The sequence below is a fragment of the Myotis daubentonii genome, chromosome 8 (genome assembly GCF_963259705.1).
Source record: "Myotis daubentonii chromosome 8, mMyoDau2.1, whole genome shotgun sequence".
In the NCBI taxonomy this organism is placed as follows: Eukaryota; Metazoa; Chordata; class Mammalia; order Chiroptera; family Vespertilionidae; genus Myotis; species Myotis daubentonii.
In genome coordinates, this window is record NC_081847.1 from 22,936,559 (window position 1) to 22,962,043 (window position 25,485).

At 41.5% G+C, this 25,485-nt stretch overlaps 1 protein-coding gene across 13 annotated transcripts in view; it reads left to right on the top strand.

The window, feature by feature from the left end:
• The window catches only part of TASP1 (taspase 1), a 254,206-nt gene that overhangs the window by 166,234 nt on the left and 62,487 nt on the right, over positions 1–25,485 (top strand). The gene's annotated exons all lie outside the window — the stretch shown is intronic.

Genomic DNA, 25,485 nt, shown 5'->3' on the forward strand with positions numbered 1-25,485 from the left:
CATCATTACATAAAAGGGTACGGTCTTTTTTTTTTTAGTTTTATTCATTTCAAACGGGCCGGATCTGGCCCGCGGGCCATAGTTTGCCCACGGCTGACTTAGACCCTCAATTAATGTTGGTCGTGAAAAGAATTCCATCACAGTAGCTACTACAGTGTGAAATTTGTTGCATAACTAATTTAATGCCCAAGCTGTGAGATATTGTTTGCATTTGAGTGATATACATTAGAATAAAATTCTACTAAAATAAAGTTCAAGGTACAACTTTCTTTAAAAGTTTTAGAATGTAATTTGACTTTTTAAAAAAAAAGTCAGCATTTTTATTTATTTAACTACAGGCCTGGTGCACAAAAATTTGTGCACTGGGGGGGGGTCCCTCAGCCTGGCCTGTGCCCTCACGCAGTCTGGGACCCCTCAGGGGATGACCACCTGCTGGCTTAGGCCTGCTCACCAGAGGATTGGGCCTAAGCTGGCAATCAGACATCCCGCTGGCAGCCCAGCAGCTCTCGGGGGATGTCCACTTGCCAGCGGGGAGCAGGCCTAAGCTGCAGTCGGACATCCTTAGCGCTGCTGAGGAGGCAGGAGAGGCTCCCACCACCACCGCTGTACTAGCAGCCATCATCCTGGCTTGTGGCTGAGCAGAGCTCCCCCATGTGGGAGCGCCCTGACCACCAGAGGGCAGCTCCTGCATTGAGCGTCTGCCCCCTGGTGGTCAGTGTGTGTCATAGTGACCAGTCATTCCCAGTCTTTTTGCTGTTAGGGTCAGTTTGCATATTACCCTTTTACTATATAGGATAGAGGCCTGGTGCACGGGTGGGGGCCGGCTGGTTTGTCCTGAAGGGTGTACCAGATCAGGGTGAGGGTCCCGCTTGGGTGCCTGGCCAGCCGGGGTGAAGGGCTGATGGCTGTTTGCAGCTGGTCACACCCCCTTCAGGGTGGGTGTCCCCACTGGGGTGCCTGGCCAGCCTGGATGAGGGGCTGAGGGCCGTTTTGAGGCTGACTGGCAACTGAAGCTTCAAGCCTCTCCTTTTTTTATTTTATTTTTTATTCTGGGATTTATTTACCTTCTATAATTGGAACTTTGTTGCCGTCACTGGTGCTCCCAGCTCTGAGGCTGCAGCTGGCTGAAAGCAGGTATCTGGGGTTTGTTTGGCTTCTATAATTGAAACTTGGTTGCCGTCCTGCTCGCTCCAGCTCTGAGGCCGCAACTGGCTGAAAGCAGGTATCTGGAGTTTGTTTAGCTTCTATAATTAAAACTTTGTTGCTTTTGGAGCTGTTGCTTTCGGAGCTTAGAGCAGGCCGCGGCAGGCAGGGAAGCTTGGCTTCCTCCATCACTGGAGCAAGCAAGCCTCCTGCTTGCTTCAGCTGCGTGGCTGCCAGCCGCCATCTTTGTTGGCAGTTAATTTGCATATCTCACTGATTAGCCAATGGGAAGCGTAGTGGAGGTACAGTTAATTACCCTTTTTGTCTTTTATTAGATAGGATATATATATTTTTAAATTGTTGACATTATTGCAGATGTCTCCCATTCTCCGCCCCCCCCCCCATTTACTCCCTTCTGCCCAGCCTCTACTCCGCCCGCCCCCCCCACCCCCCAGCCACCCTTACCCCAGGTCTTCACCACCCCATTGCTTGTGTTCATGGGCCGTGCATATAAGTATATAAGTTTTTTGGTTTATCTCTTCTCATCCCCCCATCCCCACATTGAAATATGTCATTCTGTTTCATGCCTTCATGCTTTAGGTCTTATTTTGCTGGTCAATTCATTTTGTTCATTAGATTCCACAAATAAGTGAGATCATGTGATATTCGTCTTTCTCAGATTGGCTTATTTAACTTAGCATAGTAGTCTTCCTGGTCCATCCATAAATCCAGTATTTATGGGTTCAGTGCTGCCACATACAGTTGTATAGGGTTGGGTTGAAATCCTGCTTGGGCTCTATGTGGCAAGCCATATAAGGGTTAAAACTATTTGACTTAATCCAGTTTTTTCTTCATTTCATATTGAACTTATCACTATGCAAATATTTGTCAAGCACTATAAGGAATATGAAGCATTAAATATATTAGGGTAATTAGCCGTGAACACATAAATTAGAGAAAGAGTATCACTGGATCAATGGGAAGGGTGGTGTATGTCTGCTTAGAGAATTAAGACCAAAGGGTGTACCAAGTTGTTAACTGTGTAGTGAAGGCAACACAGACAAGTAGGAATAAGTCACTCCAAAAGGACTAATGGGTGATGGGCCCTTAGAGCTGGCTCCAGGAGGCTCTGGGATTAGTGGGGAAAGGGGGGGAAGAAAAGAACATGAACACAGACATGACAGTAGGATTAGACATGGTGAGGGCTAGACACCTGCATGAGTCTTACCTGAGGGAAGTATTCCCAATGTGTGGTTGGGCTGGACTGGCCAGGTAAATCCAGGTAAGGCCAAGTCTCAGAGTCCTTAAAATCTCAATGTAGGCATTCACGTTTGATGTGATAGGATATGTGTTCTGAAGTTGACAAATAGGATGGTGTTTGGGGGGAGGGTTATAGAGTAGAGCTCTATAGACCAGTGGTCGGCAAACTCATTAGTCAACAGAGCCAAATATCAACAATATGACGATTGAAATTTCTTTTGAAAGCCAAATTTTTTATTTTATTTTTTTTAAATATATTTTATTGATTTCTTACAGAGAGGAAGGGAGAGAGAGAGAGTTAGAAACATCGATCAGCTGCCTCCTGCACACCCCCCACTGGGGATATGCGCAACCCAGGTACATGCCCTTGACCGGAATCGAACCTGGGACCTTTCAGTCCGCAGGCCGACGCTCTATCCACTGAGCCAAACCGGTTTCGGCAAAGCCAAATTTTTTAAACTTAAACTATATAGGTAGGCACATTGTTATTAACTTAGAGTACTCCTAAGCTGGCCTTCCGTCCTCAATCTGAGGGGTTGACTTCAGCGAACGTACCCCCACTTCTTCTAACGCCACTTCTTCAAAATAGACTCGCCCAGGCTGAAAACCGACTTCTGCGCATGGGCCATGAAGTTTCAATCGCACTGTACGTGTGTGCCCGCACGTGGTATTTTGTGGAAGAGCCACACTCAAGGGGCCAAAGAGCCGCGTGTGGCTCGCGAGCCACGGTTTGCCAACCACTGCTATAGACCATCTCTACAGGAGAGAGATATTAGGGGATGACGTGGTGTCTAGCCCTCACCATGTCTAATCCTACTGTCATGTCTGTGTTCATGTTCTTTTCTTGCCCCTCTTTCCCCACTAATCCCAGAGCCTCCTGGAGCCAGCTCTAAGGGCCCATCACCCATTAGTCCTTTTGGAGTGACTTATTCCTACTTGTCTGTGTTGCCTTCACTACACAGTTAACACCTTGGTACACCCTTTGGTCTCTTCCCCTAATATCTCTCTTCCCCTAACAGTCTCTTCCCACTGTTGGCTGGGGATGGTCCAGGGATTGGAGAGGAAATGCTGATTTTGAGGGAGGCATCAGGGGAGAAAGAGGAAACGTTAACAGGCTTTGATTTTGACATTAGGAGGTAGTTAGTCCTCTGGGTCCATTCACGAGATAGAAATCATACATTAGGTTAATCAGGGGAAGTTTGAGATGAAGAATTGTTAACTATAATGAAAGAGTAATTATAACATATAAGGAAACTGTGTGGTGCTCTAGAGTTGAGAGAGGGTCCAAGGAAGGACATACTTGGAAGGGGCTCAGACCTTGTTTGAGAAGGTGTGGTTTGGCCACCAGGTATCAGAGATGTTGACTAGTTTGGCCAGGGTGGGACTGGTCTGGAGGTGCTGGGTAAAAAATAGGCCACAGAGTGCAGCCGGGAGTCAGGTAATGAGCAGTCGGTGGCTGGGTGTGCAGTGGACACAGACGTCGACAGAGCACTCAGGCCACAGGTTGCTTGCAGGGGGAATGCCTACTTGGTTTGACCCTCTGGGCCACAAGGGCTGCCTGTAGATTGTGCGGGGCCTTCACTAACGAGTCCTGGGCTGCAGCCAGTGGGAACCTCTGGTGTCCATGCTGAGAGGGCTGAGGACAGGTTATCACCAGGCTCAGGCTGCAAGGTCGCACATGGACCGTGTATGGGTCCATGGCTGGGGCAGACTTGACCAGATTTCTGACACCACACAGCCTCTCCTGAGCACAGGCTGGGAATTGCAGGAAGGGTGGTGCCTGTTTTAACTCTGTTTATGTTCTCTAACGCAGATTAATGCGACTCCTTGCCTGCATGCTGCTAGTCCCCTAGTCTCTCTTTATATGGCACTTTATATGTGTCTGTCCCTTCTTCCATCTCCACTGGGTGAAGACTGGATTCCAAGGAGCCTCTTTGTCATTGTGGGAGGGACTATCTGATTCACGGTCATCCTCTTCCCTCTGTTGGCTTTTGCTGGGATGGGACTTGCCCTCTACCTACCTGTGAGTTACTGGCCTCTGTCCCTGTGGAATTCAGTATGGCATTTTCAGCTTCCTCAGTCCTGACAGCAGATGCTGCGGGTAGTGGAGTCAGGTGGTCTGAAAACTTGGAATAATCAGTGGAATTACCAGTCCTCATGGATAGCAGGCTACTTTTTCTACTTTACTCTTGCTGGCCTGAGAGTGGCATGGGAATGGACATGGACTGTGAGTTTGACATGCTTGAGCCAGATTTGGGTCCTTGCTAAGGATTCTCTAAACTCTACTCCTTTCTCTTCTATTGGTTTGTTGCACTCTCCTTTTAAAAACTCTTCTCTTTAAAACTATTCTCTTCTTTAAAACTATTCAGTTTGACTGCAGTATTTCATTTTGCCACTGGATCCCATGACATAGTGGACATTGAATCCTAAGAATTCCAGATTCAAACTTTTAAAATATACCCAAAATAATGTATTTAAAAAATGGTTTCCAGTTTTATTCTCTCTTTTTCTGATGAGTGAGCTCAAGCATCTTTTCATCTATAACTTGGCATTTTGTATGATCTGTGAATTATCTGCTCATAGCTTTTTACAGTTTATATATTGTACTGTTTAGGTGATATACTTTTAATTGACAATTAATGGTAAAATTACCTTAAATCTAAGATTCTTAAAGGTCATAGCAGAATTTTAAAATAACCCTGTCTTTTTCTGAGTGGTGGTATGTTTGATATCTGTGACCCTCTGCACGAATAAGGGATTTTTTTAAAAAAGTAATTTTACACTTATGATAAAATAATGTTGGTATGTATTCTAAAGTGCTCAGTGACTTATTAAAATAAAGATTTTTCATTTTTTTGCAATTTGAAACAAACTGCAATCATCATAAATGTAGGTTTCTTTAAAAATCTATTTTTGATAAATGAGACTTTAATGTGATAGAATGAATAGGGTACAATTGAAAGATACTTTGAAGATTGAACTCTTTTTGTTTCTACTTGCATTACCATCATGCCAAGATCCAGAGCTTTGGTTTGACTTAATATAGGAAGCATAAAAGAGAGTAACCAATTCATGCATCTTTTAAAAACCACTGATTGTGTAACATACAAAACCCATAAAAATGGGTACTGTAAAAATAGTGCCTTAATAATACTTCATGCTAGCCAGCTGATTATAGACTGAGTGCTTAGTTAGGTAGGGAAAATAAATAGATGTCCTTTTTAGTTGTGTTTTTTAAGTGATTACACACACACACACACACACACACACACACACCCTTACAATGATTCAGATGTGACTTTTCCGATTCATGGTTATTTTTGAACGAACTTGGTTTCATGAATTACTCCTTTATCATGCAAACTGTGGCTGCACATGTGGTATGTGAACTTCAGGGTGGCATTATAGTTTCCTGCCCAGATCTCAACAAGTAATGTCACAGAACATTTTTTAGTTGCTTCTGCTCACTAATAAATATACTGGCTGATAAAATGATACCTACAAATCTCAAATGTCTTTCTTCTTCTTTTTGAATGTCTAAGCTAAGTTATTAGTATTATAAACCTACAGTCTGTGTAACCATTGTTGAAAAATTCTATGTGGAATAAGTATATTATGAGTTTTAAAAAGTGTTTTTGCACTATGTTCTTTTATTCCTTTGGGATATGTTCTTAGAATACTAGTGATATCATAGGTTTATTGTCAAGTACCGAATGCCATCAACAGTTGAGGTTGAAGGGAGTCTACTCTTGTGATTTTCTGCCAAATTGAAAAGTTATATTCAATAAATATTTTCTTTCAGTGACCAAATTTTTAGCTAATACCCCAATAATTCATGAGCATTAGCTTTCATAGGAGGAAGAAAAATACATTGTTGTTACACATTTTAACTTCTTACCTGAGATTATCAATTATGTTTCATGAATATCTTTTTATAGTTCAGAAAACTTTAAAAATACGCCGTTCTCTTCTCCAGTGCAGTTCTGGAGTTTTACAAGACTTTCTCCACATCCTTTATGCATGTTTCTCTTTTTCAAAGACTAAAACTTTTCCCTTTGCAACTATCTGGAGCTTGAGGGACTCCTAGGAGAAGTTATTTTTATTACTTATATTTGGGCCCTGGGCTCTTATACTTTCAGAATTTTTACCATCTTCTTATTAACAAATATTCATTGAAAGCCATGCATGTACTTTGCAGCTATAGGGTGAAGGCCAGGAGAATTAGAGAAGCAGGATTAGTGTGGATAGAAAGGAGAGTCAGGTACCAGAGAGCCTCAAAGAGAGAACCTCTGGGGCTTGGTGGTTATTTGAATGTGACAGATACAGTCAAAGAGACATAAAAAAACTAGAGTTTTGACTCTGATGGATTTGAAATTGCATGCCAATAAGAGATTATGAGAATGTCATGTATAGAACATTGGACATGCAGAGAGAATGGCATTGCTTTGGACCATTTTGGCATAGAGGTATTTGTAAGCAAGGCAGTCAGTGGGATATATAGGACTGGAGCTTGAGAGGAAAGTTGAGACTTTGGGCTTGTCCTCATACTTTATGGTATCATCCACAGAATGATGATTCAACTCTGAAGGTTGAATCTGCTTGCATGACATACTGTTAAAAAGGTCTTCCCTAACCACCCGACTTAAAATTCTTACTCATTTCCCTACTCTCCTACTCTGGTTTATGTTTTGTTTTGCTTTTGTTTGTTTGTTTGTTTTGTTTTGTTTTTTAGCACTTCCTGATTTATTCTATACATATTTGTTTATTATTGTCTATCTCCCTTCAGCAAGGCATGACCTGTATGAGAGCAGAGATTTCACTCTTATTTCCCCATCGTTATATCCCCAGCAGCTAGAACAGTTTCTAATAATTAAAATACTTGTTGAATGAATTGAGAATAGAGCTGTAGGTGAAAACCTTAGAGCAGTGGTTCTCAACCTTGGCTGCACATTAAAATCACCTGGTAATCTTTTTACAATCCTGATTTCTGGGCTTCATCCTCCGGAAATTCTGTTTCTTTGTTATGGGGTGGGGTCACAACATTAGTAACAAGGAAACAGAATTTCTGGAGGATGGGCCCAGAAATCAGGATTTTAAAAAGATTCCCAGGTGATTCTAATGTGCAGCCAAGGTTGAGACCCACTGCCTTAGAGGATATCTGCCTCTTGGGCGGGTGGGGAAGTATCCTGTGAAGGATATAGAAGCGAGAGAGACAGTGGATGCAGCCAAGGACACTGATCTGGAAACCAGAGGCAGAAGAAATTGTTTGGACATAACCAAAAGATATCCATGAGCCTAGAGATGTAAATGAATATCAAGATAAAGCTTTTGGGTTTGGGCTTTGGAGGGTCTGAGTTCAAGCTTGTGCAGTGGCTGAGTCAAAAATAACTCCTCTGAGGAGCTGGGAAAGAAGGAGGACCAGAAGTGGTGAAGATGGTCTTTGAGTCAAGGTCTTTGCTAGATGGTTTAGAGTTTGATAGATGATTGGCATCTACAACTTTGCATTTAAACTGTGTCCTAATACACAAACTTATTGAAGATAGTACTGTACTTTTCATATTTTTCTTTTTTAATTGGAGTACATCTCATAGAGGGTCACAGAGTTGCAAAATAAATCATATTTTTCTTCCCACATGACATTAGATACTTATGTAGAATCCCAGAATATTTTTGTGTGCAGAAGTTTTATAAATCAGAATAAATTTAAGTGACTAGGTGGAATGGGGACAAAAGGAAACAAGAAAAAATAGATAGCCAAAGGCTACAAGGATGACAGTCATTTTAGAAATAAATGTGGTTTTCTAAGGGCCTTCAAGAATGTTCTTTAGGAAGCTAATGGCAAAATGGAATACTTTTGCTTTTCTCCTTCTGGGGAGTTGTTACAGCCTTTTGGAGTGGCTTCCTTTTTTTAAAGAATAGAAGTTTAAGAAATAATGTTCCCAGAAATGTATCTTATTTAAAACAAGATGCAGAAAGATTGTGTGGGAAGGCTAGACGGTTTGATAATAGAAAGAGTGGTTACATTATAATCAGTAGAATTGTTGAAAGAAGTAAAAATTTGACTTATTATTATTATTTGGCTAGAATGAATGATTAAAAATCACATTTATTGATCCAGGCAATCATCATTTAAAAATACATAGTTCATCTACTTATTAAATTGAGTAATACCTAAATTTGATTTTTCAGTGCATGTTGAGTGTAAGAAACAGAATCATCATAATTTCCAAGAAAACCAGAAGTTACCTTTTGTGACATGGCTGATGCATTGTTTCTAAAGGAGAACCTTGGAATAAAACTGGGTCAAGCTTGTTCAGGGCAGTCTCAACCATTGTTCAGTTTTTCCTCTCGCAAATAAGGAAAAAGAAAATCTTGTTATGGTATTAAATTACTAACAGTATTGATCAGCAGCTGACTAACAAGATGGACTTATCAGCATAAATGGAAATGGGTAACCAGCCACAGAAGTGTAACTTTTAGGGCTTTGGGCATTCACAGCTGAAGTTGGTTTTCTCCCTGTGGCTTAGGTTCCCTGTTTACACAATTAGCCTTCTCTCAGAGCCTGGAAATCCCATATATTTTGGACACTTGGAGCTTTCTAAATAGCAGAGGATGATTATGTTAACCACACATGTGTTCCTACTCAGGCATTTTGGGAAAGAAAGAAGAGACCATTTAAATTAGCTTTCAAATTTTGATAACTGGAAATAAATTGGTAATATTATTTGATTGGAAAGCAAATAATAAGCACAGTACTAAAAAAGTAAAAAACAAAAACAACTCTGTAAACAGTGTCATGTTACTTTAAAAAGAGCCATAGTTTTGTTGCTGGTCCGTTTGATTTTTAGGGACCATGGACTTGATTATAAAGGTTGGTGCCATCATAGAATTGGGAGCTCCTTAACTATTTCACAATAAGTACTTTATTTTGAATTTTATATTAAAAGATATTTATGAAATATTAGGACATAATTAAAACCACACAAGGAATTTATCCCATACAGAAAAAAAATTAAAAAAATAAAGATCTTTGTTTCCACATTAGCAATATTTTTGTCTCCTAAGGGTACTGATTAGGTGATCAAAAAGCTTTTTGTCTGTTCCTTTAATTTGTGAGCATGTGGAGAAACCGCTAATATTAGTTACAGTAAACTTGGAGCACATAATTATAATGTTGCAAGAGGAAAGGAAAATTAAATCATATGAAGCTGAAGGCTGAGTTGTACAGTCTATTGAGTGATTAGTTTGAATAGGGTTTAAGTTACACTTCGTGGATGTGGGTAAATAAATAAATGCATAATTATTATAATGCTCAGAATAGATTTTAGAATTGCTTCTATGGTTGTAAAGTTGCTTCCCCTCATTGTAACCTAATTCTCTTTTTCAGTCATCAGATATTTTAGAGTAACTGATTTTTGAGCCTGTGAAGACCATATATTCATGAGGGAAGAATAGAGTATATGTAAACAACTTATTCTTAACCTTTTATGAATGTGGTAAAACCCAGTCCATTCATTAGCAGTAATCATGGGCAGTTTATGTGGAGTGCCTCTCACATAGTCCATCTGAGGTTCAATGACACATGATTTTCTGCTACTTACCTCTCTTCTGGGTTGATTTCCAGTTTCAAATCGGGTAAGCTCAGAGTGTTTTCTTGTTTAAGTAGCAGATTTGTATTTATTTAAAACACTTAAGCCAAGTTGCAGGCTCCACTTACTTGAATTTGTGATTAGGAATTCTGTAATTATTTGGAAGGGGGGTAAATTTTGAATGTGTTTGCTATAAGTCTGTGTGTGGGGGGCATGAATATGTCTTAGAAATTTCTTCAAAGGTTGAAAATAATCCTGCCTGTCTTGCTTACCTTCTTTCCTTTTTTTCTTGTAAAATATGATGTTCAAAAGAGCTCCTTGTTATATTCTATAACTATTTAGATACAAAGATGCAAAACAAATGGTCAAAGAATCTAACCCAAATACTAATTGACAACCGATAAACATGATATGGGTGAAAATTAACTCCTTTTGGCTGAATGATTTTGAAGCAACACACTTAAAGCACAAGTATTTGGGAGTGATTAGCCTTTGATTAAAAATAAATACTTTTTAATACAATTAAGTAAATTTTAATAAATTAAATGATAATTAGTACTTATTTATAAATATTACTCATTAATAGCCATATTAAATTAGAATTATTATTAATAGTATTAGACATGATATTGTGGTTGGATAAGAGAATGTCCTTGTTCTTAAGAGATTTCTTCTGAATTATTTATGATGAGGGATTATTAATATTTGAAACTGACATTCAAATGGTACAGAAAAATATTATTTATGGGTATAATGCTTTCATACTGTAGGCTGATGGTGACTCTGTGAAGTTATTGACTTTCTTTGTAGGAAAATTTCGATCGGAGGCTTCTTATGGTGTTTATCATAGTAACAGATGTTTTAAAGATTTTATAGGTTTGAATGAGGTAGGAAAGAATTTCTTTCCTGTTGCCTTTTATATCAGTTGCATTTATCCACTTATTATTGTAATTCCACATAATTATATGGCACTTTATACTTCTCAAATATTTTCAAATGTCCTTCTTAAGTCTGTCTTTAAAAACTAATGTTGGATTAGTCATCTCCTTTTGGTAAATGATTGGAAAACTCAGAAATTATGTATCAACCTAATGACCTGCAGGTCTAAGCCTACAACCCACATCTCTTAATTTCCTAGGATAGGCACTTAAAACAAAGAGAGTGTTTGTGTGTGTGCATGCACACACTTCAACACTCTTCTCCCATGTCTTCTGGTAACAAGGAATGTTACCAGAATTTTGGACCCTGCTTCAGCAGCCTCAGTTCTTGAGTTCGGCTTGGAAAGAATTCAGAGCCAAGGAACTCAAATTATAAGAGAAAGCTTATTTAGAAAGTCACAGAAGTGGAGGGAGTGAGCCCACTTGGCTGCATTGACTCAGGAAAAAAGTTAGAGGCAAAAAGAAGGGTCCTTGGAGCTTATGAAAAAGAAAGTCAGAGAGAATGTGCCTGGGGGAAGGAGAAGGGGAAAGGTTAAGGCATACTCCAGAGAGCAGTGGGTCAGGGAGGTCTCAAAGGAGGGTCTCAATGGAATATTCATCAGCTGTCCAGATGTGTCCCAATGATTGGTTAGCACCAGAGAGGAGGTCGTTAGTCATTGCAGCTGGTCCTGAAGTCAGCCATTGTGTCACCTTGCCTGGCCTTCCTGCTTTTCTGGGCCTGGGGCTGAAACACACTGAGGCCAAATGTTATCCTGAGGGCTTAATGCTTAAGGGGGTGGTCATGCAAAGGTTTGTATGTGGCTATTCTTTGCCCCTCTTGTTCCAGAATTCCTAGTTATTTCAGCCTGTCAAGTGATCTGTTTGGGATAGAAGTAAGGCTTGTCTAATTCACATGCTGCCTACGTAGTGTGGAATAGCATATTCTGTCTTTTATTCTGCCTTTGAGAGGGGAGTGGCATGAGAGAGAGGCTACTGACATGGAAGTCACAGGATCAGTTCAAGTCTCTGTTCAGTCACTTGCTGGCTTTTAGGATCCTGGATGATTCATTTTTCTCTTTAAAGGCTGCTTATAGTGACTAACCAAAGATTTATTTTCTCTCTTTAAAAACCTCTCTTGAAGAACCACTTCTCATGGCTTAACCAGAGATCAATTTCTACTCTCATTATAAGACACCCAGAGGGCCTGTGCCTCAGCTCCACAGTCTCCAATATTCCTGCCTCCTCCTCTCCTCTGCTTTCCTGGGGTGTGGCTCTCACCACTCCCTGGGCATCACATTTGCATTTCAAACAGGAAGAGAGGGATGGGCAAAGAACAAAAGGAATGTGTGTGCCACGTGCCAACCCTCTTTAAAGGACTTTTTAAACAACCTTGCAAATAACTTCTTTGTGTCTCATTGGCCAGATCTGTGTCCTGTGGTCACCTCTACCTATAGAGAGGCTGAGAAATATAGTTTCTTAGTTGAGCTTATTGCTGTCCCATCAACAGTGGGCTTCTTTTAGTTAGAAAGAAAGAGAATGGACGCTAGGTAAGCATCTGCTGTCTGCCATAGGGGTTGGGTTGGTGATCCTTGGTCAAGGAGGTCTAGTTCCAGAAGTCATGAACTCTGTTTAATAAGTTCTCGGGAAATTGGTGATGAAGATGTTAATGCTCTGGGTGGCAGAATAACCTAGATCGGGGTTTGACAAATTATGTTGCAAAGGTCAAACCCTGCTACCCACCCGAATTTGTAAATACAATTTTATTAAAGCACAGCCACACTCATTTATTTATACACTGTCTAGACTGCTTTTGCATGACAGGGATAGAGTTGAATAATTGTGACAGACTGGCTGGCCTGCAAAGTTGAAGATATTTACTGTCTAGTCTTTTACAGAAAAAGTTCACCAATCCCTGGTTTAGATGATCCAGAAGAGCCCTCCCATTTGGGGGTTTCAGAACAAGCATTTGTTCATTTGTTCAATTTGTATTTGAGCATCCATTACATTTCAGGCTTCAGACCATACACTGGAGGGAGAGCAGCGAGCTTCCATTTTATAAAGTCAGGCAGACAGTAAGCAAATAAGTAAAACTTATAGTCTATCACATAGTAGTAAGAGCTACAGAGAAGAATGAAGCAGGAGAGATGGAGAGTGAGAGCAGGAGAGGAGCCTGCAGTTTCTGAGCATGGTCAGGAAAGGCCTCCCTTAGAAAATGACATTTGAACAAAAATCCAAAGGTGAGGGACAGAAGCCAGATGGCCCATGGAGGGAGTAACATTCCAGAAAAGCATGTGCAAAGGCGGTAGCAGTGTGTCTGGAGAGGCTGATAAATAGCAGGGAGGCCAGAGTTGCTGGAGTAGAGTGAGCAGCGGAGGGTATAGTTAGGGCTGTCATGTAGGGCCTTACAAGCCACTGTAACTTCTCAAGCCATGGAGAACCTTGAGAAGAGGAATAGCATGACTTACATTTTAACATGGTCATTCTGGTACAGTGCTGACAATAGACTGGGCAGGGGGCCTTGGAGAGAGGATTCTGGGAGACCAGTCTGGATGCTGTCAGGCTATGAGGTAGTAGATAATAGTGGCTCAGATTCCGGTGACAGTGGCAGGACAGAAAGAAGTGGTTGGACTCTGGATAGTTTTTGAAGGTAGAGCTAACATGATTTGCTAATCAGTTGACAGAGTGAGAGATAGAGTCAAAGATGACTTGGATTTTGGCGTGGGCAACTGGAAGAATGAAGTTTCTATTTATTGATGTGGGGCAGCTTCCAGGAAGAATACGTTTTATGGGAAAGATTGATCAGTGTTCCAGTCAGTGCTTATTAAATGCTCAAGTACATTGTTAATTAGGCAATTGCATATTCAGATCTCTCATTTGGGGGAAGGCCTGGGATACAATAAATTTGAGAATAAAGAGTGTGCCAATGATATTTTAAAGTGATGGACTGTATGAGTTCACCAGGAAAATGAGTGTAGATAAAAGAAGATGTTGAAGGACCCTGGGAACATCCCAAAACTAAGATCAAAGAGATGAAGATTAACCAACAGTGAGACTGAAAAAAGATAGTCAGTGCTCCTCCTGGATAAAATCCAGGGCTTGTGAATTCCTGGAAGTGTGGAGCAGAGTGATCAGTAAGTCAAATGTTGCTGACAAGCAGTTAGGAACATGAGGACCAGCTGATTGATTGATCATTGACTTGAGCACTCTGTGGAGGTCATGGGTAACCTTGCAAAGAGGGTTTGGGGTTTGGTTGGAGTGATGGGGGTAAAAATCCCATGTTGAGTGGGTATAGGAAGATAATGAGGAGAGAATAGCAGAAAGTGAGTATAGACAAGTCTTTCAAGGAATCTTTCCTTTTTTATAAGGATGAAGAGATGGGGTGATAACTGGAAAAGGGAGTTGTGGGGATTTTTTGTTTGTTTTGTTTTCCTCTATATAGAAGACAAACAATATAGGAGAAATTAGAGCAAACAATACAGGAGAGAGGCTAATGACTGCTATGTGTATGTGGGGTGGGGTAATGTGAGGGATGAGCTGCCATTGTGAGGTCTTTGAAGGGTGAGAAAAAAATGGACCATGAACATGAATCAAGAAGATGTGGTGGAGACCCATGGAGATTATCCCTGATTGCTTCTGTTTTTCTCAGGGAATTAGGAAGCAAGGTCAGCTGCAGAGTCAGGGTGAAGAAGGAGGTACTAGATTTGAGGAGGAATGAGAAAGTAAAGATCCGTACTTGGGAAATGTATAATTGCTGGGCAGCATCAAGGACTGACACTGAGGGTAGTGGTGCTGTATTTAAAGAGCGTGGTTAGCCATGTTAGTGCCATTCTCCAGCCAACTTCAGCTTATGGGTGCAGCCGTGGAGTAGGATTTAATTGTGCTTGGAGTTTTGCTAGGTGAATAAGGTGGCCAAGACCAGGCCAAAACTAGTTGATAGTTTCTGCAGGGAATTAATTAATAATGATAGGCCATGGACTTGAGCTCACTTATGGATCAAAGTATGGACTTAGGGGGATGCAAGACAGGTTGAAGAATTGTTGAGAATGGGTACTAAAGGGTGCTCACTGGAAAGTTAGAGGCACTGCTAGTGAGATGCTTGCAAGCAAGATCTGTGGAGGAGGTGGAATTTGTTAGTGAACACAAGGACTAGGGTGTGGTAAGGGGGCTGAGTGGCTGACAGAGTATGGACGAGATTCTTGGGAGAGAAGAGGTCAAGGAATTAAGAGGTCAGGGAGTTGGAAGTGTAATCTTTATACCTTGTAATCACTAGGAATTATGTCAGGACAGATGTCAGAGAAACTGACCCAGGAGCATAAAATTGAGGAGTGATAGGGAGTGACCTCTGGGGGCCAGCAGATGAACTGCCACACAGACAGGTCTGTGACAGAACAGGCAAATCTGGTGAAGGGTGTGTGGACAGCCCCGAGGAGGAGGAAGGGACTACCTAGCCAGACACGACATAAATATTTTATTGTTTCCACAGAACTTATTTATATTAGCATGAATTTTAAACCTGTGTACCCCTAACGAGTGTAGAAATGCCAACTGTTTGTTACAATTGAAATGGAAAGAAAAATGCACGATTCTCTGAACCCACAAGCACTAACATTGTATGTTGGCACATGGACCTGCACGTCCACAAATCTGCTGGGTTTTTTTTCTTTTTTCTTTTTTTTCCTGGGCTGTGGCATTAATTGACATGAACATGAAACAGCCACAGGGCTCAGGAGTCCGGGGGTGGAGCCCAGCCAGAGGGGTACAGAAAGTGAGTGATTCTTCTTTTCTTTAGCCCAGAAGTTGATCATCAACTTAAGTCTGAAATGAAAAATTTGAGTTACTGACACTCCCCTTTTTCCTTCATGGTGCTCGCCATCAAAACAACATTGTTCACTCAACTGTCTGCATAGATCATGCTCTTATTAAAAATGGCTAAAATATGTGTGCTGTTTTGAAATATTTCCAATTGAACAGTATTTCTAATGTTAACCTTTTTGGTTGCACACTAGATTAAGGTTTTGTGTGCCACCACTGACTAGGCTATATTTAGTTGTCTCTCTTGGTGGATATGCGTAATTGAAAATGTGCAAATGAAAACATCCCTCTGTCCCCTCTTCAAATTAAGACCTTTTTATGAGTCTCACAGTAGTGCTTCACTTGATTTCTATGTTTCCGACAATTTTGTGGGTGGAGGACCTTTTTGCTCTTTAGTAATTATCCCTTTCTGGGAGACAGGTCCAAAATAGACCTTGCTTAAATGGAATTCCTCAGATTCTCAGAATGACATTTCTCAATGTTTATCTCAGCTTATTATCATAAAAACTCTCTTGATGAAATTCTGTGTATGTATCTATGTATCTGAATAAACTTGCTAACGTGTAGAATTCCCAGAATTTTTATTTTATTTCTCTCTCTCTCTCTCTCTCTCTCTCTCTCTCTCTCTCTCTCTCTCTCTCTCTCTCTCCCCCTCTCCCTCTCTCTCTCTCTCTCTCTCCACGCCCCCAAGGACATATTTAGAAAGAGGAAAGGGAAGAAAGTGAATATGTGTCCTGACTGGGACTCGAACCTTTCGGTTTTTTCAAGACAACACTCAACCAATTGGGCTACTCCAGCTGGGCCCAGAGTTTTTAAGAGTGATATTTTAGCTTTATCCCAGATACTGTTTTTTCCTTAGAATTGCTTGAGTTTGGCGGGGTCTACTGCTTATTCTTCTATAAATTAAAGGTAACTGACACATTAATTTGGTCTTTCAATGTCATTGATGTCATATTAATTCTAGTAGAGATACTTTTACAAATGCAAATGAAGAAATGAAGTTACATTATTTGGTTACTGTTGCTTTCTTTCTGGTTGTTCTGTAATGACCAGATCTCTCTCCAATAATGTTTAAAAATTTTTAAAAAGTCATAACTTTCATTTTTTCCTATCAGCTAGTTTTTAAGGTATTTATGGTTTACTTCTGCAGATTTTTTTTTTATTAGATATAGTAAATGGTTACCCACAGCCCAAGGCTTCTAGGCATGTAGACTGTAAAAATCCACAAGTAAATCAAACAAGGCAGCCAAAATTCCACAATGAAGGTGAAAAAAAAGTTCAGGGCTTTATTTAGTAAAGAGTGACAAGCTGAAAAATAGATCCTGCCCAGCACCTACAGTTAACAAATTAGAGCTCTACTGAATGAGGACAGGGCGGGCATTGCAGAGATGAACAAGGCCTATGATGGACCGACGAAGGGGAAGAAGTTGGAGCCTTCAACTAGGGAAAGAATTTCACAGGCAACGGTAGATCTATCTGTGGCCAGGATGACTGTCCTGGAGGCACTGCAGCTGATCTTACATGATGATGACAGGACATGTAATAACTTGATTGAAATGACAGGTTGAGGTCAGTGCCCCCTTGCACACTTTCCGGTGTGGTACACGGAGAGCAGTGACCCAAATGCTCTTCTTGGTAGAGCACCTGCCTTCAGCCCCCCGTGGAATTTCTTCTGGTCCCACATCTACTCTAAGCAGCATCTGCTGCCCTATGGACTCAGCATGATGGGATGGGTCTGGTTTGTTCAGCCATGCTGGGCCGTCTCACTGGGCCCAGGGGAAGGGAGGCACAGGGCACATGGGACTGTCTCTCCGCACTCACTGAGGAACTCGTACCTGGACTACCACAGAAGCCTCCTCAGCACCTCCTCAAGCCACCTCCCTCTTCTCTTGACAACTACTCCCATTCCCATCTACTGTCGACATAGCAGCTGTTCTAATTCCTTTTCTATGCCTTTGATGGTCCCCCATTATAAAGAGGATAAAATACAGACATTACCTCATGGTCTCTGTAATCCCTGTCACTCTCCTCTCTTGCTCGTCATGCTGGCCTCCTTGGTCGTCTTCTTGATTTTCTAAATCCCCAGGTTCTGTCACACCTCAGGACATTTACATGTCCTGTTTCCTCCGCCTGGAACGTTCCTGTTTTCAATCTTCATCTGGTTCTTTTTTCCTTATCTTTTAATCAAAATAAAAATGCTACCTTCTCAGAAAGGCCTGTCAGCAGTGGGTTCTGCCTGCCCCCATTCATCTCCATCTCAGCCCCTCATTGGTTTCCTCTGTGAGGCTGTCACAATTATAAGTAACATATGTGTGCATTTGCTCCTTTGGCCATCTTTCCCATCAGAAGGTAACCTCTCTGAGAGCTAGGACCTCTCATGTCTTGTTTCCATTGTAATCCCAGGATAGCATTAAGTTTGCAATTAATAGATACTCAAATAGTTATAGAATAAATGAAGGAAAAGTAACAGTGATATACATACACTGTTACAATTGATGGGTCACCTTTTTGTTGTCCCTCCCTCCCCTTTCAGTATATAGGCTTCTTTATTTTCCTTACCCCAACTTAGGGGCGCCACTCCCAGAAGGAAGTCAAGAGCTCACTCTGGGAGCTTTGGGTCTAGCGGTGCTTGCTTGATGTTTTGAAACAATTAAAAATATTGTTGGAGCCGAAACCGGTTTGGCTCAGTGGATAGAGCGTCGGCCTGCGGTCTGAAAGGTCCCAGGTTTGATTCCGGTCAAGGGCATGTACCTGGGTTGCGGGCACATCCCCAGTGGGAGATGTGCAGGAGGCAGCTGATCGATGTTTCTCTCTCATCGATGTTTCTAACTTTCTATCTCTCTCCCTTCCTCTCTGTGAAAAATCAATAAAATATATTTAAAAAAAATATTGTTGGAGCTTTATTAGCAAATTAAGTTCCTAGTTATTATGCCCACTGTCATCAACTTGCTAAGCAGAAGATCTTGGAAACAATACCACCTTTTTGACTTCTGCAACACCAGTTGCTGTCTTTCAAAGCTGTCATCTCATCCTTCTCTTTTGCCACAAGATGCCCCCAGTCTGTTCCTTCCTCTGCTGTTACCATCTTTGCAAGTCGACCTGTTCTGGACCGTGGTTCCTTGCCATTCCCCTGTGATATTTTCGATTTAGTCAGTTTGATCTGTTTCTTGTGTAGTTTCTCCCACTGCATAGTCATAGACATTTCCTACAGTGTTGTTCCTTGGATCTCCAGACTCTGCTGTCCTTTTTCTTCTTGGCTCCTCTCACTAATTCTTATCTTCTTGCGATGACAAACTGCCCTCTATGCCAAAATCCAGTTGCCTCTTTTTCCAGTGTTGCCTATGCCAGTATGGCATGGCTCTACACATGAATGGCCAAGTAGCCTTTAGCCCTTCTGCAGGCCCAGGTCATCTATTTGAGCACTCTGCACTTTCCTTTATGACCTTTCTCAAGGTTCACCTTGGCAAATTGTCAAGAGCAGTGACTGCTCATTCCAGTGCTTGCTCGGTGCCATGACATGGACCCCAGTTCAACCTACTGTCTAAGGGCAGACTTTCCCTTTGCTCCTCGTGGAAGCCTGTGTCAAATAAAGTGAGTTTGCCCTTATTAAGTCCCAAAACACTTAACACAGGCCCACTATTGGGCTATCTATTAATTTAGCAACAAATATTTATTGATCACCTGTTTGGGTCAGACACTGTTCTACATGGCAGTTGGTAAGCAAGACATTGAAACTGTCCATACATTCTAGTGGGCACATGCACGTATTTACAGTGTGTGCATCGTATAAGTATTTCTGTATGTATTAATTAAATATATTATTATACACTGTTATGCAAGTAAATTGTGTCTTGCCAACAGGGTTATAAATTTTTCAGAAACTTTTTTACTTTGCATACTGTACTGCTTGGGAGAATGCTGAGTACAGAGCAGGTATTCAATAAGTTCAATGACTACATTAAAAATAAAATACAAAAATAAAATACAAAATAGAGAATTGTTGTCAGAGAAAAACATGCCATGTCTTCCCCTATTGTATATTGGAGTGGGGTTCTTGGGGTACTGCTGAAAGAAGCATTTCTGGAGGATGAGATATGGTAGAAAGTTTATTTTTATGGAATTACGCCCCTGAGTTTCCAACCATTTCCCTTAGTACAGTAATAGAAGAAATGTAGTAAAGCTAAAATCAGAGTCAGTGTCCAGAGTTTCCCTTCCATGTTGGAGCAGGGTCCAGTACAGCATTAGGCTAGCTACAGTCCATTAGTCCAGTGTGTGGGGGGTGTCCGCATGGCAGTGGGCTACACGGGAGAATGCCAGGAAGCCAAGCGTTTTGGCCAATGACCTCAGTTCCCAGGTGTGACTGACAGGAAGCACCTTCCCAGGATAGTCAGCATGTGGCCGTCTTCCCTTTGTTCTCAGTGTTTTGCAGGGAACATACCTATAATGTCTGGCCTTGCACTTACTCCTTTTCTATTATTAATATAGCTAATTACTCGGTATCAGAAGTACATTCAAGTGAGATACAATACCCCACATATAATGCCTTGATGCAATGTCTAATTGCAGTCTAGCACTCCTGCATTAATTAATGGGTGTCTCCCTGTTACGGGTTCGGATATGCTAGCTCACTATATCTGGATATAAAACAGTTTCATGTAAAGTTCACATTGTAAGCAGGGCAGTGTTTATAGATCTAGAGTTGTAATTTCAAGCACTGGTAGATAATATTAATACATAATAATCTATTTACCGTCTCAGTAAAATAACAAATGTAAGAAATGTTGAAGCATTCACTGTGTGCTAGGAAAACCACACTCATGCATGTCTCCTCCACTTTCAGTACTTCCCTTTTGATGCTCCTGGACACCAGATACAGGTTGGATGTGCTACAGTCTAACTCAATTCTGATACTGTTTACCTGGGGATCCCATCATATCCCACAGGTTAAGGGCTTAGTCCCACAAGACTGTCTCTACTTCAGATGCCAGTCACAAAACCAGGTTGGCACCTGTTCTTCTGACCTACAGCTTTAAATTGGAGGTTCTTGTGACCCTCTTCTTGAGTTCAATTAATTTGCTAGAGAGACTCACAGAACTCAGGAAACACAGTTCACTTTTACTAGATTACTGGTTTATTATAAAAGAACTAGTGACCTGGTGCATGGATTCATGCACATTGAAAGGAAATTAATTAGAAGGTGGCCGGCACGACAGGACTGGGAGAGATGGGACAGACATGCCCTGGAGCCAACCTCCTGCTTCTGCGAGTGAGTGGGGTCCCTCCGGCAGGTGGGGTCCCTTGGCCTGGCCTGTAGGGATCAGGTCAAAACTGGCTCTCTGACATCCCCCGAGGGGTCCTGGAGTGTGAGAGGGCAGTCTGCAAAGTTGCTGTTGTACAGGGTGTGGAACGCACACACAAGTGTGCAATAAACCAGATTCGGGGCCGACAGCACCCCAGCAACACCATAACCCATGGCTAATGGTGGAATCGCGCAGCCCTGCGAGGAATTGGGCTCCTTCCTCTCTGGTTTCAGGGTGCATCACCCAAGAACCTCTGCTACCAAATCCCTGTAGCTCGGTAGCTCCTGTGTTGAGTGTCTGCCCCTTGGTGGTCAGTGCACATCATAGCAGCCGGTCGGATGGGTGGAGGGACACTTAGCATATTAGCCTTTTATGTATACAGATATACCTCAGGAACAGCCAGATGGAAGAGATGCACAGGGCGAGGGATATGGGAAAGGGTTTGGAGCTTTTGTATTTCTCTGGGCTCACCGCGCTCCTAGCACCTCCCTGTGTGCACCAGCCCGGAGCTCTTCCAGCCCATCCTTTGGGTTTTTATTGAGGTTCATTACATAGGCGTGATTGATTAAATCATTGGCCATTGGTGATTAATTCAACCTCTGGGGTCTAAGGTAGGGGCTGAAAGTTTTTACCCTCTCATCACATGATTGATTTTCTTGGCAACCAGTCCTCCTCCTGGAGGCTTTCCAAAGGTCACCTCATTTACATAAACTCAGGTGTGGTTGAAAGGGACTTGCTATCACTGGGAACAAAACTAAATATCGAAAGGTAAGGGCCATATGCTTTCACTTCTATGTGGGATATAAAACTGAAAGCAACAAATAACCAACAATACAAATGAAAAACTCATAGACACAGACAACAGCATGATGGTTACCAGCAGGAAAGGGGGTTCAGGGAGGTAGTACAGAGTAAACATATTTACTTCTATTAACCAAAATAAATTTTTATTAAATTTATTGAAAAAATTTAATAAAAAAAATTTTAAGGGCAAATCAGTAAACAAAAATAAAAACCATACCAAAACAAACACACTAACAAAAAGATGCTTCTACAGCTCTCTTAGGAAATTACCAGGGTTTTAGGAGCGCTGTGTCAGGAACTGTGGAGTAGGACCAAAATATATGTTTGATATTGTATCACAATAACACATCATTTTATTAAGCTTTCCAACCAGAGACCATGTGATGCCAGTTGGCCACAATAAGATAGATTTATTTACTTAAAAGCAAAGTAGTTGCTACTTTAAACTGACTCTGAGCATGCTAGTAGCCTCAGTGCCATGTGCTTCTGCGCAGTCAGTGAGCCGGATCTGAGCTTACAGAGTAAAAATGAAAAAAGTTTGTTCATCAGGCAACATGGCATATGCCAGGAAACAGCTGGAGAAGTGAGGCAGGATAGTAAGAGGCCAGGAAAACTCCTTGACAGGTGGACTAGGGGAACTGAGACAGATAGCTAAACAGCAGTTTGCAGCCATCTAGTAAATCCTATCTTCCCTAAACCAAGGACACTTAACGTAAATGATAGCCCTGGCTCAGTCAGTTAGAGCCTCATGCTGGTACGCCAAGGTTGCGGGGTTAATCTCCAGTCAGGGCACATATAAGATTCAACCAGTGAATGCGCAAATAAGTGGAACAACATATTGGTCTCTGTCTCTCTCTCAAAATCAATCGATCAATACAATTTTTAAAAAAGTAAATGGTTTGTACTTTTTCTCCCAACCAGAGGGTAAATAGCTTAAATCACTCTACTCAGGGAGACAGCAGAAATCCAGTTAGTGCCATTTGCCAACCACACCCAAGGACAGATGAAGCTGAGGAATAAATCTCATTTTGGCATGTTAGCATAAAGCTGGTGAATATTCTATTGAGATCCTCCCCTAAGAAACCCCCTCCCCAAACTCCCAGCCTTTAAAATCCTCAAAAAGAAGGTCCCTGCCTATGCTCTCCCTCCAGGAGCTGGCCTCCACTTTTCCCCTCCTCTTCTCTCTCTCCTTCCCCCACAGGCATGCACCTCCTAAACTCTAAGGCAGCGGTTCTCAACCTGTGGGTCCCGACCCCTTTGGCGGTCGAACGACCCTTTCACAGGGGTCGCCTAAGACCATCCTGCATATCAGATATTTACATTACGATTCATAACAGTAGCAACATTACAGTTATGAAGTAGCAACGAAAATAATTTATGGTTGTGTCACAACATGAGGAACTGTATTTAAAGGACCAGAAGGTTGAGAACCATTGCTCTAAGGGATCTCACTAGGTTTGCAACCAGGGCAGCAATGGGCAGTGGTACTTCGTCCCCAGCAAACCCCCAGAACCTGTCCCCAAGGCTTCCTTTTCTCTGACTTCTTAGTGCGCCAAAGCAGCCCAGCCTAGGCTCATTTTCCCACCTAGTCCCTGTCATGTCATCCTAGGCCCCTTCTTATTTCACTGTCTCAGTTTAATAAACATCCTCTAAAATTCACCTGGACTCATGTTGTGAAGTGTTTCCTGCACAAAATCAAGAACCCACACACTACCGGCTGGCCCTAGGCAGTCCTGTCAGGTCCCTTGTTTAGTAATAGAAGGAAAAACTCATTTAGCAGCAGTGAGCAGCTCAAAACAATAAGCAGCAATAGATGAGTGTATATGTTCCTTCAGGTCTGATGTCCTTTGAGGGTCTTAGTGCAGCGATTGGTAGAGACAGCCAGTGCTCTCCCAGGGGCTTATCTGCATTATTTAATCATACTGACTTTGTTTCCCACGTTTAGCTAAAAAATTCCAGCCTAGTTCCCTGAAGCCAATGGCATGATTCATGAACATTGGTGCTTTGGGCCGTATTATAACTACCATAAGATATTTAGCACAAATGGAATCTAAGATTCGATGTGCAGTAACTTTCTCCACCCACAAAAGCCTTTTTCATGTTTCAAATACTTTCGTATGATTGGTCAGTTAACCTAAAAATCTGCCAACGCAGAGTGTTTTCACTTCACAGACACTTGCTGTCCAAACATGTTTTGCTTTGTTTTGTTTTCGTCCTGTTCTGGGGGAGTAGATTGAAGCTTCCTGAAATGTTTTATTTTTATTTTTTTAAAATGATTTTAGAGAGGGAGAGATAGAAACATCGATGGTGAGAGGGAATCATCAGTTGGCTGTTTCCTGCACTTCCCCTACTGGGGATCCTGGGATCCTGGCATCCTGGCCTGGAATTGAACCTCGACCTCCTGGTTCATAGGTTGACACTCAAATACTGAGCCCCGCAGGCCAGGCGATATAGAAATATTGCTAGTGACTATACCAGAAGATAAAAACTTACCATAAAGGAAAAGCCAATGGTTGTTTTTCATACTAAGTCTACATCTCATAAGAAATTCTATAAAGATACGTACTTGATTCTTTTATTTTTATTTATCTATTTATTTTTTAAAATATATTTTATTGATTTATTACAGAGAGGAAGGGAGAGGGATAGAGAGTTAGAAACATTGATGAGAGAGAAACATCGACCAGCTGCCTCCTGCACACTCCCTATTGGGGATATGCCCGCAACCAAGGTACATGCCCTTGACCGGAATCGAACCTGGGACCTTCAGTCTGCAGACCAACGCTCTATCCACTGAGCCAAACTGGTCAGGGCATACTTGATTCTTTTAAACTATGTAGAGCTGTGCTTGCAAATTATATTTTAGGGGTACCATATCACATTTCTTTGTCTAAAAATCCACATGGTTCCAGCATTTGGAGGTGTCAAGAATGTAATTGACTCCATCCTTAGTTTTCCCTGGGTAAAATTGACTAGGACAGCCTGGCTGTTACACAAAATACAATTTTATTAAATTATGTTCATATGAAAATTCCAGTGAGAGTGGGAAGCAGGAGTACTAAGCAAGCCTATTTTTAAGATCATATGGAAAAATCAGATGAAAGTAACAAAGAATATTGTGAAAAAAAATGAATAATGAGAGGAAACTGGCCCAATCAGATAGAATATAATGTCAAACTATCATAATTAAAGCCATTCGGTATTTGTGGGAATAGTTTCATCAATGGAACAGGATAATGTAGGTATAAATGCAAATACATGTGGGAATGTAATATGTAATAAAAATGAATTTCACATCAGTGGGTAAGAGATGAATTTGCCAACAAATTTATGTTAGGCAATTTGCTGACCATTTTAAGAAAAAAGTAGTAGAGCAGGCCCTCCCCTGCAGTCCTTACTACAGAAGTAGTTCCTAATGGACTAAAGTTTTAAGTGTAAAAACTGAGATTATAAAAGTAATAAAAAAACATGGACAGCCCTAACCGGTTTGGCTCAGTGGATAGAGCGTCGGCCTGTGGACTGAAAGGTCCCAGGTTCGATTCCGGCCAAAGGCATGTACCTTGGTTGCGGGCACATCCCCAGTAGGGATAAATGTCATTTTGGCATGTTAGCATAAAACTGGTGAATATTCTTTTGAGATCCTCAACAATGTTTCTAACT